Genomic DNA, 12808 nt, shown 5'->3' on the forward strand with positions numbered 1-12808 from the left:
GCAACTTCACACGGTAAAACAATTAACCAAATAGATCATCTAGTAATAGAAAAAATGGACATGAATTTTATATCAAAAATAAAAAGCATCAGAGGAGCAGAATGCAATTCAGACCACTACCTAGTAAGAGTGACATGCATGAGAAACTGGGGTGCGACCGGGAAGGGAAAAAGGAAAAGAACGGAAGATACGAGAAAATACAATTCGACCCTATTGAAAAGTGAAGAAGTAAAAGATAAATATAAAGAGAAAATAGAAATAGAACTGGCAACACGCGCACAAGAAATGGAAATCGAAGAAAGATGGGAGAAAGTAAAAACATCAGTAATGAAGGCAAATGATGCAGTTCTAAACAGTACAATGAGAAAAGGAAAAGTAAATGACTGGCATGATGAAGAATGTGAAAAAGCAGCTGAAGCAGTTAGGAGAGCTAGACAAATAAAGCTATTAAAAGAGAATGAGAATAACAGAAATGTGTATAGGGACGCAAGAAGGGAAATGAAAAGACAACGTAGGAGAAAGAAGAGAATATCGAAAGAAGATAAGCTAAAGGAAATTGAAGAAAAATTTCAAACTAAAGAAATAAGGTCATTTTACCAATAGGTTAAAAGAATGGACAAAGTATATCAGAGTCGAAGCATCTATATTAAGAATGAAGAAGGATTACTAATAAGTGAAACAGCGCAGGTGTAGAAAGATGGAAAAATTATTTCGAAGAGCTATTAAAATGTTGAAGAGGACCAGATGGACATAATACAGAACATGGAAGAAAACGATACGATAGTGGGGACGCCAACAAAACAAGAGGTGATGAATATAATCAGCCAACTTAAAAACCACAAAAGTCCAGGAGCGACAGAAATAACATCTGAAATGTTAAAAGCAGGAGGAGAACAACTGTACGAGCAACTATATTGGCTCCTGAAAAAGATATGGGAAGAGGAAAAAATGCCAAATGACTGGATGCTGGCTAGAATCTGCCCCATACATAAAAAAGGAGATAAATAAACATGTGAAAATTATAGGGGAATAGCACTCCTAGAGACAGGGTATAAGATAATAGCACAATGCATACGTGGAAGACTTAACGAATACATGGAGGATACTGTGGGAGAGTACCAGGCAGGCTTTCGATCCAACCGTTCGGTAACAGACCAGATTTTCACGCTAAAAGAATTACAAGCAAATTGCTATGAGTACAAAACCACCCTGTATGCGCTGTTCGTAGATTTCAAGCAGGCATATGATCGTATAAATAGAAAAGAAATGTACCGTGCTCTGAAACAATTACAAATCCCCAAAAAATTGATTAGCTTGATTGAAATGACGTTGGCAAAAACGAAAAGCGAAGTAGTGTGGAAAGACATCTCAGAGGACTTTGAAACCAAACAAGGACTCAGGCAGGGTGACCCGATGTCAATCACGTTGTTCAATCTTGTTCTTGAAGTAATAATGAGAAATTGCAACATAAGAATGGAAGAAACCATATTTAAAAATGATCATCAATGTATTGCTTTTGCGGATGATCTAACAATATTAGCAAAATCAAAGAAAGAATTGAAAAGAATTGTGAAAAAGATAGAAAAAGAAGCAAATAGGTTTGGCCTAAAGATAAATGAAAAGAAAACTAAATACATGATAATGGGTGATACGCAGCAAGACAATGAAGAGTTTATAAAAATACAAGGGGAGAAAGATTACATATACAGTTGACAGAGTGGAAGATTTTACTTACCTTGGTGTGAAAGTAATGGAAAATGGATATGAGGATAAAGAAATAGAATCCAGAATTACAAAAGGCAACCAGAAATACGGAATGCTGAGATCCTTAATGAAGTATAAGTTTGTTTCAAGAAAAAAAAAGAAAGAATTTACAAGACAATGATTAGAGCTACGGTTTTATATGGAGCTGAATTATGGGTTTTAAGAAAAGCATATGGGATGTAAGGGATAGTGATGCGCAACGTATAGCCTCTCCTATCCAAATGTCAACCTCACCTGCCCGTGTAATGGTCTTGATACTGACCTTTCGGTGCATCCTGCCAGATAACAAACGAGGCTCTGACGTCCGAGCGATTGCCGGTATAAGCAATCCCCCCACTTACTGGCCAACGGCTTCGGGCGGATGAGCTGATAAGTGGAAGGGCACCTTTTTGTCCTGAGATTGATAAATCGGTCTCGAAGGCGGATGAACCTAATAACAACGTAACGGTCAACGGCATAAAGATGCAGAAGGCAACGGGGAACCACTGCATTAAAGACTCGGAGAGTACCCCTAGTACAATTAGCATGACTACGACAAATCATAGAAACGATATTACTGATCATGGAACTCGGATACCAAGATCCGGCAGAGAAGGACAATCACAAGACGGCAAGGCCTTCTCGGTCGCCAGCAGAAGAAATCCTTGCCAATATAGTGTAAAGATAAACCTCACGATCTGCACATGGAACGTTAAAACATTATACGAGGCAGGTAAGACTCATAATGCAATCAAGGAGATGGATAGACTATCAGTAGACATAATGGGAATAAGTGAAATGAGATGGACGAACTCTGGGCAATGTAAAATTAATGATCATCACATATATTATTCAGGTAACCCTAATGGAAGACACGAAAATGGGGTAGGTATAATCTTAAATCAAGAAACTGCCAGACATGTTAAAAATTTTGTACCTATATCGGAAAGAATACTCCTCCTTCAACTTAATACCTACCCAATTACAACTAACATTATCCAGGTATATGCCCCTACAGCTGACAAACCGGACGAGATAATTGAAGCATTTTATAATGAACTATCCAACACCTTAAAATGCCTCCCCAAAAAGGATTTAACTTTGATTATGGGTGATCTAAATGCTAAGATTGGTAGGGGACAATCGGGAGAATTCATAGGGCAATTTGGACTTGGAGAAAGAAATGAGCGAGGAGACCGACTGGGTGAATTTGTGGCAGAAGAAGAGTTTGTGATTACTAACACTTACTTCAAACTCCCTTACAGAAGATTATATACATGGAAATCACCTCAAGACACTCCAGGCCGCATAGTGAGAAATCAAATAGATTACATCATGATTAATAAAAGATTCCGTAACAGCATAACATCAGTCAAGACATACCCAGGAGCTGATATCAAGTCAGACCATAACCCACTGATTGGCAAAATTAAGCTCAGGCTAAAGAAGGTTAGACGTAGTGTCAATCCAAAATTCGACATAAGGCTATTAAAAGACCAAAACACAGAACAGAGTGTAAAACGGTATATACAGAACAACTTGAATACCGTTATTCAATCGGATGTAATGGACCAGGAGATAGAAAAGTTGCATAAAGTTTCACAAGACATACGTGAGAAATTCCTCAAACCACCAAAAATAAAGAAGAAATCGTGGATGACAAACGAGATTTTAGATATGATGGAAGAGAGGCGAAAGTCCAAAGATCAGGACATGTCATTATACAAAAGAATAGATAAAGATATCAAAAAAGCAATTAGAATAGCTAAGGATACACGACTAAGAGAACAGTGTGCGGAAATCCAGCAATTGCAACATAAACACGATTCATTCAATATGCACAAAAAAGTTAAAGAAGCTGCAGGCTTATACAAACCTAGAAGAGTTGGGTGTTTGGCAGATAACCAAGGCAAACCACTGTTAAGTGTGGAAGAAAAACTAGACACGTGGAAGAAATATGTGGAAGTAACTTTTGCAGATGAAAGGCAGAATACCATTGAAGACATTGAATGCCAAACAGGACCCCCGATTACCATTGAAGAAGTCACGTCAGCTATTAAAACAACTAAAGATGGTAAAGCTGTAGGGCCTGACCAGTTTTATGTAGAATTCCTAAAACTTATGGATGAACAAGGAATAAAATGGATAACAACCGTATTCAACAAAATATACGTAACTGGAAAAATACCCCAAAGCTGGTTAAAGTCGACCTTCGTAACTTTACCCAAAAAAGTAAATGCCAAAACATGTGAAGACTACAGAACAATTAGCCTAATGAGCCACTTACTCAAAACGTTTCTGAAGGTGATACATGGCAGAATATATAAAAAATGCGAACAACAGATATCATGGACGCAGTTTGGATTCCGCGATGCCTTAGGCACCCGAGAGGCTCTATTCGCTGTCCAAGTGCTTATGCAAAGATGCAGGGATGTTGACTGTGAAGTGTATATTTGTTTTATCGACTACAAAAAGGCGTTTGATAGAGTAAAACATGATAAACTCATAAACATCTTGAAAGAAGCGGGAGTAGATGATAGAGACTTGAGAATCATATATAATTTGTATTACAACCAAACTGCCAATATTAAAGTGGAAGACCAATTAACAGAGGCAGTCTCCATAGATAGAGGAGTGAGGCAAGGATGCATCCTGTCCCCGGTGCTGTTTAATATATACTCTGAATGTATCTTCGAGCAAGCGCTGGGAGAACTACAGGAAGGCGTATTAGTCAACGGAGTGCGTCTGAACAACATTAGATATGCCGACGACGCTGTAGTTTTTGCAGACAGTCTAGATGGTTTGCAAAGAATAATGTCGCGCATATCAGATATAAGTAGAGAATACGGACTTGATCTCAATACGAAAAAAACAAAGTATATGGTAGTCAGTAAGCGCGAAATATTAAATACACAGCTTTTGGTTAACCAACAACTAATTGACAGGGTCGACAGCTACGCATACCTTGGTACCAACATAAACAGCCAGTGGGACCACTCAAGTGAAATAAAACAACGCATAGGAAAAGCGAGATCAGCGTTCATAATGATGAAGTCTCTTTTCAGAAGCCACGATTTACCTCTTGCTACCAAAATCTCTATCATCAGATGCTATGTATTTTCTACGTTATTATACGGAGTAGAGGCCTGGACACTTTCCGAGGCTTCTTTGAGAAAACTCGAGGCATTTGAGATGTGGTGTTACAGGCGCATTTTGAGAATTTCGTGGGTGGATCGTGTGACTAATATTGAGGTTCTACGTAGAATAGGCAAGGAATGCGAGATTATTAACATAATCAAAGAGCGCAAACTAGAATATCTTGGCCATGTTATGAGGAATGAACAGAGATATGGCTTGTTGCAACTCATTCTTCAAGGCAAGGTATTTGGAAAGAGAGGACCAGGGAGAAGAAGAATATCTTGGCTTCAAAACCTGAGAAAGTGGTTTAATACATCGACAACCGGACTATTCAGAATAGCAGCAAGCAAAGTTAGGATAGCCATGCTGGTCGCCAACATCCGGAACGGATAGGCACCTTAAGAAGAAGAAGAAGAAAAGCAGATGAAGAAAGATTAGAAAGATGGGAGAGCAAAATTCTCCGATCAATTTACGGAGGCATAAATACACAAATGGGATGGAGAAGAAGGACAAATAAAGAGTAGGAAGAGCTGTATACGGAACCAAAAATCACCGCAATAATAAAGGCGTATATAATAAGATGGCTGGGATATGTGCAAAGATTGGAAAACCATAGAATGACCAGGATGATATTGAACAGGAAACCAGTAGGGAAAAAAAGGAAAGGAAGACCCCGTAAAAGATGGTTTGACAGCGTCCAAGCAGATTTACGAGAATTAAAAATAGATAACTGGAGAAACAAGGTATTAGACAGAAGAGAATGGAGAGGAGTGGTAAGAAGAGCGCAAGAGAAATTGTAACAGAACAATGTGCCATGAATTGTAAAATGAGAGCTATATATGTATATATTTATATAATGTATTTTTTAATAGACAAATTAATATTGTATATTTTAGATATGTATAGTAAAAAAATGTAATTGTGTTTTTCACGCCCAGGGCTGAGCAAAATAAATAAATAATAGCAACTTCACTGTCCAATGAATCATATATGATTCAAAGAACGTGTTTATAACCCTAATCCGTAGGTCCATGAATCAAAATGTGATTCAAGAGTAGGTCTAAATTTGTAGGCATTTTTAAACAAGAACGTGATAATGATTATCATAAGCGTGTGTTGTAAGTAATAATAATCATCAACTTTGAAGTGTGAAAAAAAATTGGTAAAATATTACATAGTACTCTTAGTTTTATATTATATTTATTATACCTACCAGTGCAGTGGGGTAAAATAACAATACAAAAATGTTTATTAGGTAGGTATATTATAAAACAATTGCCTTTTATATAGAAATAAGAATACAAAACAATTTATGAAGCATATTATGAAATAATTCTTCTTCTTCTTTGACATACCCACTCTTGCACCGAGCATACGCTCACACCCTCTTCATTCGTCTTCCTCTTGCACCGAGCCGTATACTTTTCTCAGTATCTTTCTTTCCATCGCATTATAAGTCAATTTTGGTCTAAATGACTGTGTGCTTTCTTTTATTCTTTTATAAAATTTTCTGCTTTCGTGTTGTTCTTCTGCATACTCTCGTTGTATTCTCATGCTTGTATTCTCGTTTCGTTATAAATTTTCCTGCTATTTCTTGTTTTCTTTGAAGCTGGTTAAGCCTAGCTTGCCTTTTTTCCTCTACTGCAGTTCTGCTTTCATCATCATATCATTTCACATTTTTTTTGCCTTTTGGCTTTTCCGACAGTTTCCTCTTCAGATTCTGTTATTATTTTGATTACAAAGCACATTTAATGTATGATACAATTTGCTTTTATAATATGATCCAATGAAGATGAACGTATAATTTGTTTACCGGCACGTCTGTGAATCATATGTGATCATTCAATTGTTTTTAGAAAAACGATGATTTGACTTTTGGATATATTTAGGGATAATAAAAATCAATATTTACTGCAGTTACATATTTAACTTTTAACTACACGTGCTGGCGTACTTTGTACGCCAGATATAAGAATTCTACTGGAAATATATTTAAAAATTTAATTTTTGACCTTGCTTATTTTTCTAACCTATCACTGGAATGTGCTTTACAATTTGGTTTTAGTTTCGTTATAATCGGCGTTCTGGAAAGATCGTAATTTACATTTTATTATTTGTTGTTTCCGGTGGTGGACAATATACCCCAGGATTATATTACTATAAGTCGTAATATAAGTACATATTTTAATTGTTTTTTAGTCATTATGGCAAAAAATATATTTTTCTTTGTAAACAATACTTTTTCTCCTGTAAAAAATCACATTTAAAAAAATTTTTTATTAGTAATTTTATTTATCATGGAATCCAGTTATTCCATGATTCCAGTTATAAATCCCAATTGGCTTACTGAAAAGGAACTCAAGTATTCACTAATTCCGAATAAGGTTTATAACAAACAACTAAGTGTATTTTTTCAAAAAAAATTAAACAAATCCGCTGTTTTTAAGTGTATTTTCTTGTGGCGTACAAAGTACGCCACGCGTGTAGTTATGTTATAACTTGATGCGCGGGTAGTTAAAGGTTAATATTAAAATATCATTGGACGTGGGAGACTCTGTGTATGTATTAGCATTTGGACAGTGAAGTTGCTAGGTTTGTACAGCAGATACGAAAGTATTTTTGCAAGATAATTTATTCAAGAGTGCTTGTAAGCAAATTCCGATGTTTTGAAACTATTGTCCATATTCAAATATTCAATCATTTAGTATCTACTGTTAACACAAAATGTATTATGTCTCAACGATGTCATCTACGAGTAAACTAACTAAGAGAGTCTGTGCAGTGGTTGGTGATCTATCTCTTAGGTGGCGTTCATACTCGGACGATAAAAGATAAGCGATATATAGTAAACGATACGCGATAGGCGATACGCTCAAACAAATACTTAAAATCTAAATAGAGACGATAAAAAAAGGTTCACTTCCGCGCGATTGTACCGGGTGTCCCAATAAGAATGGCTCTCGGCCATATCTCAGGAACCTTTTATAGCACAGCTTCGAGAAAAAAATATTTATAACAAAAGTTTCCTCAGGAAAAGCCTGGAAATTATTTTCATAATTGTAGGTTCACCGCTAGAGGGCGTAATTGAATATCAAAAATTAAAAAATCAAAATTTTACAAAATTTGCCTACTGAAAGGGCACTGGAAATCCGATCATCATATTCTTCATAAAATTCTGCGCATATTTGATTTCACAAGTTTAAGTCTACGTTTGCAAATAACAGGTGGGGGTGAGTGGGAACCTTGTTATGAAAAAATATCTGTAAGTCCGGTTCTGCTAAATCGTATTTTGCAATCTTGGTCTTGTTGAAAATAGCTCTTTTTCGTCAATGTAAGAGTTATAATTTCGAAACAGCCTATTAAGTAATATGCCAGCTAGGAGGCGTTATTTAATTATTTTCAGAAATCTAGTTTTCTTTGGAAAATATTAAATACAAGTATGCATTTTAAATACTGTATTACAAAATTAGATCAAATTAGCAATAGAATAGCGAAAACCGCATGTCAAAACCTTTTTTCTATCTCGAGATATCTTAAGAAACGTTTAAATTTTAAACCTAACCGTTACTGTCACCGGTAAACGAAGTTAAGGAAAGGTAGTGTGCTGCGGAAAAAACAAAGAAACATTTTCCAGATCTCAACGTATATAATTAATTAAAACAACAACAACAAGACAAACAACACTATAAAATATAACAATGGAATAAAAACAACTACTTAGTGACGAATTAAATGTTTAAAATATTGCCCATCATTTTTGATTCAAGCATTTACTCTTTCAAGAGTAGATTGAACAGCAGTCTTAATTTCTGCTCTCGAAATGCTTTGAATGGGGTTTCGTATTCTCTGGATCATTTTTGCTCGAGTAGACCTAGCTTCAAAAACAAGGTCTTTAATCCGTCCCCATACCTAAATAAAAGTGAAATACCAAACCGTCCCCACACCAAACAGTTAAATCTGGTGATAGTCAGATAATTGGATCCTTTCTTTTCGATAATGCTATTATTGGTGAACGCTATCTAATTTTTTTAAGGAATGAATTGCCTCTTCTTCTGGAAGATGTACCGCTAGCAGTTTGTAGGTCCATGTTGTTTGAGCACGTAGTAATCCATGTAGTAAGAGATTATTTAGATGAGTCATTCGCTGATAGATGGATAGGACGTGGAAGCCTATTTTTTGGCTAGCCAGATCACCAGATTTAACTGTCTTAGACTTTTATTTATAGGGACGGATTAAAGACCTTGTTTTTGCCGCTAGGCCCACTACTCGAGAAAACATGATCCAGAGAGTAGGAAATGATATGCAAAGCATTGTGAGAGCAGAAATTGAGACTGCTGTTCAATATACTCTTAAAGAGTAAATACTTAGGGGAGGGAAGGGCAAAGTGAAATAGTGGGGTAAAGCGAAATAGCTCGTTTTCAAATTCTTCCGCAAACGGAGCCATCACTGTTTAAAATCCAATCAATGTTGAGAAGTAGTACGTGCTTATCGACCATTTTGTAGCGGTCTTCTGTCGATGTTATTGAAAATATCACTGTATATACATTTTTGGACGACTATTTGTAAAAAAACAGGTGAGTGTAATTGCGAATTCTTCTATCTTATTTAACTAAACATATTTTTGAAAGCAACACACAAAAGCAATCATACTTAACTACCTTTTAGATAAAATATAGATTGTTAGGTTAGGGTTAAAAATTTTTACTGGACAAGTTTGCTTTTAAATCCATTTGGGCCAATGTGAAATGTTAATAGATGGGGCAAAGTGAAATATCGTTTCACTTCGCCCCACTTGTAATTATACTTGTCTGCTACCATTAAAAAAGAATACCTATGTGTATTTCCAGGTGTAAAATGCGAAATTAAAAAAAAAACGACTGAACAACAATAGTCTGTGGAGCCAATACCATCTGGAATCAAATCTTTGCGAACGGGGGACTTTGCTACAATCAAGCTGCCCTGCAACACGGAATTTCTGTTGCTACGTTAAATTGGCGGATTAAATGCGGAAAAAAATGAGGAAGAAGCGCCAAGTAAGAAGCTAGGCCGATTTCAAACCGTACTTTAGACTATTTAACCAACCATGCGGGGCAAAATGAAAAAAAGACAATGGCTTACAAACCCACGCATAACAAAAAATTTATTAACTTAATTTAATTTATATTTCGACATAATAATTTTAAACTATAATATAAAATGTGTTTTTTACAAAATTTCATTTTGAAAATTGTAAAATTTATTTAATTTCAAAGCTTAGCTATTCCACTTTACCCTACTCTCCCCTACATCGAAAATTATGGCCCATAATTTGAACAATTAAGACGTCACTAAGTAGTTGTTTTCATTTCTTTGTTATATTTTACAGTGTTGTTTGTCCTATTGTTGCTTTATTAATACACGTTGACATCTAAAAAATGTTTTTTTGTTTTTTCCACAGCACACTACCTTTCCTTAACTTCGTTTACTGGTGACAGTAACAGTTATGTTTAAAATTTATACGTTTGTTAAGATATCTCGGGATAAAAAGAAGGTATCGACATGCGGTTTTCGCTATTCTGTTGCTAATTTGATCTAATTTTGTAATACAGGACTAAAAATGAATACTTGTATTTAATATTTTCCAAAGAAAATTAGATTTTTGAAAATAATTAAATAACGCCTCCTAGCTGGCATATTACTTAATGGGCTGTTTCGAAATTATATCTCTTACATTGACGAAAAAGAGCTGTTTTCAACAACGCCAAGTTTGCAAAATTCGATTTAGCAGAACCGGACGTACAGCCATTTTTCATAACAAGGTTCCCACTCACCCCCACCTCTTATTTGAAAAGGTAGAATTAAACTTGTGAAATCAAATATGCGCAGAATTTTATTAAGAATACGATGATCGAATTTCCAGTACCCTTTCGTTAGGCAAATTTTGTAAAATTTTGATTTTTTAATTTTTGATATTCAATTACGCCCTCTAGCGTTGGACCTACAATTATAAAAATAATTTCCAGGCTTTTCCCGAGGTAACTTTGTTATAAATGTTTTTTTCTCAAAGTTGTACTATAAACGGTTCCTGAGATATGGCCGAGAGTCATTCTTATTTTGACACCCAGTGCAACATATCGCAAGTGATATCGCATACGATATTTCAAACTGTTAACATGTCGGGAAGAAAAGAAGACAGTTCTGTAATACGTTTTATTAATTTAGTGAAAGCTCAGCAGAGCAGCTTGAACTATTTCCTTCCTGCTTACAGTGAGACAGATCACTACGTAAAGGGAAATTGCATCAGAAATAAAAGATACAGGTCTTTGAACTTTAATAATAATTCGTGTTGATACTGCTCTCTGGAAACAACAGATGGGCTATGGTCCGCATTGAAAAGATTATAAGGATGATTATAAGGATTATTTTAGAACATTGAAGAACCTTCAAAATGCCGATTTTTGAAGGTTAAAAAGTTAATTTGTTGCTACGCAAACTGCAAAATAAGTGAAAATCGTTATTTGTTAATAACTTTTATTAAAACTAATTTAGAACTTTAGTGTTTCACCCAAAGTTGTGTATTGGGGTACTTAACAAACCCTCAAAATTTGAGACCGATCCATTAATTAGTTTAAAAGTTTTTCTATTTGTTTATCCTAGACCTTTATTTTGCAATAACATAAGACAGAAAATAATGAAGATTAGGCAATTCTGCGTATAGTCTAAGAGCTAGAGGCGAGAAATCATCGTCATAAGTAATATGGAGTTTGGCATGTGAAATGTGTCTATTGTATGTTGATAATTGTGACCCTTTTCAGACTGACACCTCAGTGGATACAGGGAGTAGCAATAAGGGATGAAAGGGGAAAGTTAACGCAGTCATTAAAGGTTTTCACCTCCTATTTTGTTAAACCTCCATCGATTTACATGAAAATTGGTGAGTAGTTAGAGCATACCTCAAGAAATAAAACTGATATGGTGCCAACATGCGCTTTTACCATGGGGGTGGATGCCACCCCTTCTTAGAGGTGAAAACTATTTTATTAAAAATAACCCCACTAATCGATAGAGGGACAAATTTTAAGCAAAATTTATTACCCCTAATTATTAAAATAAATCAATACTTTTTGAGTTATTAAAGATCAAAGATTTGAATTTTTCGTGAAATAAATGCATGATGTAAAGCGGTTTTTCGTAAATAATTCAAAAACTGTAAGTTTTATCAAAATAGTTATAATTACCAAAATTGAAGATAATAAAAAATAAAAGAGATTTCTTATTCGAAAAACCTTTGAGAATTAATAAAAAGTGAGTTATAGGTGATGGAATGTATATTTTTTTTCGGCTAGTACCCACATATATGTATTCAAGCTTAAATAACGGGAAAACGGTGCATTTTATAAAATATATTTACTGAACACTTGTCAAAGTACTTAGAAATATGTATCAAATGAGCTCCCGGAAAAGTTGATACCATTAAACATTATGCTACAAACATTTTTCAAAGTTTAGGCTCCAAAAATTTGGAGCTTAATTATTATATTATTTATATAAGTTTTTAAAATTGTTTTAAGACATTTATATCAAAATATAGCAAAAATGTGTTTGAATATTATGTCAAATGTGCCCATTATTGGACACCCTCAGTTTCTGTACATATTCAGTTTATACAGGGGCGGTTCTAGACCAAAAAAAGTGGGGGGCAAGGGAACACAACCGGTGAATAAACAAGATAACGTGCCTTTTTAACGAAAATTATAGTACAAAAGTACAGTAAAAACTGTAGGGGGGCAGCTGCTGCCTGGCTAGAACCGCCACTAATTTTATATCGATAGAAAAAATTCAATTAAATATCGAAATAATATAAAAATAATATTTTAGTAACATACATATTATTTCAAAAATATATTACTTCATATAAACTGTAAAAGAATTGAAATATCAAATAAAT

At 34.9% G+C, this 12808-nt stretch overlaps 1 protein-coding gene across 1 annotated transcript in view; it reads right to left on the minus strand.

The window, feature by feature from the left end:
* Positions 1 to 12808, minus strand: part of LOC126889949 (protein stum-like) — a 226238-nt gene that overhangs the window by 11642 nt on the left and 201788 nt on the right. The gene's annotated exons all lie outside the window — the stretch shown is intronic.

Source organism: Diabrotica virgifera, chromosome 8 (assembly GCF_917563875.1).
Source record: "Diabrotica virgifera virgifera chromosome 8, PGI_DIABVI_V3a".
Lineage (NCBI taxonomy): Eukaryota > Metazoa > Arthropoda > Insecta > Coleoptera > Chrysomelidae > Diabrotica > Diabrotica virgifera.